Source organism: Notolepis coatsorum, assembly GCF_963971535.1.
Source record: "Notolepis coatsorum genome assembly, chromosome: 10".
NCBI lineage: Eukaryota > Metazoa > Chordata > Actinopteri > Aulopiformes > Paralepididae > Notolepis > Notolepis coatsorum.
In genome coordinates this window covers 873,854-875,675 of record NC_140174.1, presented here as the reverse complement: position 1 = coordinate 875,675, position 1,822 = coordinate 873,854, and positions in this window count along the sequence as shown.

Sequence of the window (1,822 nt, the reverse complement as noted above, 5' to 3'; positions counted from 1 at the left end):
ACACACAGAAAACGGCACTGTCCCTTTAAGGGAGAACACAAATTACTGGATAACAAGAATGGGAAAAGGTACAGTGCCTTTAAGAGGCGAGCTGGCTAAGGGGAAGGCTAAGGGAAGGCTAACGGAAACAGGGCCGGGGCAAGGGACAAGGCAGGAACAGGGAGGACTAGGAGGACTGGACAGGGAGGACTAGGAGGACTAGAGAGGGGAAACAGGGACAGAGGCCCACGGAGGCGGGCTGGGGACAGGGAGGACTAGGAGGAAACAGGGTAAAGCCTTGGAACAGGGCGAGGGCTGGAGCTGCTTAAAGGGACAGAGAAAACAGACAAAGCCTGGGATACAAGCATTAATGAATGTTGCTGCTCTGCAGCTTCTCCCGGGACGGATTGTCTGGGGAAGCAGACGGTGACGTCAGAGCCGCTCTGCAGATTTCTCTCGGCAGATCTCCGAGGTGGTAAACGGGACCGAGAGTAAGAGAGGGAGCGGGTTAGCTCAGAGTACAGTTGGGAACAGAGCAGGTGACAGGAGAAGTGACATGTCCCAAAAACAGAGTAATCCAAGTGACTGAATCTTCTGTGTATATACACACTGTGAGTAAACGTCCCAAACACAAATCCACGTGATAGAATCTTCGGTGTAAATAAACACTGTGAGCGAAGTCCCAAATACAAATCCAAGAGATTACATCTTCGGTGTGTATACACACAGTGAGCGATGTTAAGGCCAAATACAATCCCAATGAATAATCCAAAAAGCTGACGCTGGGTGAGTGACAGTCTGACAAAAAGCAGGATATCTTCAGTGTCTTTAAACACACGAAAAACGAATAGGATCCAAGACAGTCATAAAAACTCACCCAGGCGCTGTGCGTAAAGAGGGCAGGATCAAAAGGGCGAGCGCGTCGCCAAGGGGAACGGGGTGTCCAAGCGGAGGTCTGAGTGGTGCGCGACTGCTTGGAGTACGCGCCGGTACGGAGGGCGCATCTGGCGCGGAGGTCTGAGTGGTGCGCGTCTGCTTGGAGTACGCGCCGGTACGGAGGACGCATCTGGAGTGCGTCTGAATGCGCGTCTGGAGTGAAGAGCGCGTCTGCGCGGAAGAGCGCGCCGGCTCGGAGAGACGCATCCTCCCGTAGAGTATTAGGAAGCGATGCGCGTCTGGAGTGAAGAGCGCGTCTGCTGCGCGGAGGTCTGGATGCGCGTCTGCGCGGAAGAGCGCGCCGGCTCGGAGAGACGCATCCTCCCGTAGAGTATTAGGAAGCGATGCGCATCTGGAGTGAAGAGCGCGTCTGCTGCGCGGAGGTCTGGATGCGCGTCTGGGCGTCTGCTGCGCGGAGGTCTGAATGCGCGTCTGGGCGTCTGCTGCGCGGAGGTCTGGATGCGCGTCTGGACGTCTGCTGCGCGGAGGTCTGGATGCGCGTCTGGACGTCTGCTGCGCGGAGGTCTGAAGTGGAACACTGGAATACCTCCCGTGGAAGTTTAGAGAGCGCAGTCCAGTGTCTCCTTCAGGCAAACGGAGACAGGAGGCGAAGGCTAGAGTGCATCTCACGCCGGAGATGAAAGCAGCATAACAGACAGAGAACCTCCCGAAGGAGTCTTGGTGATAGAGATATGATACGGAATGATACGGGACGACCCGACAAGGGACAGAGGGGAAGAGCGAGGTACTTAAAGCCCACAGGGGAACTAATTAGCATGCACATCAGGTGCGTGAAGGTAATTGATACTTGAAACTAGAAGTGTGTGTTCGGCACCAGACCAATCAAACACATAATGACAGGTAGTCCAAGGGTGTGGTTGCTGAAGAGCAAACGAACGCGAGGGTG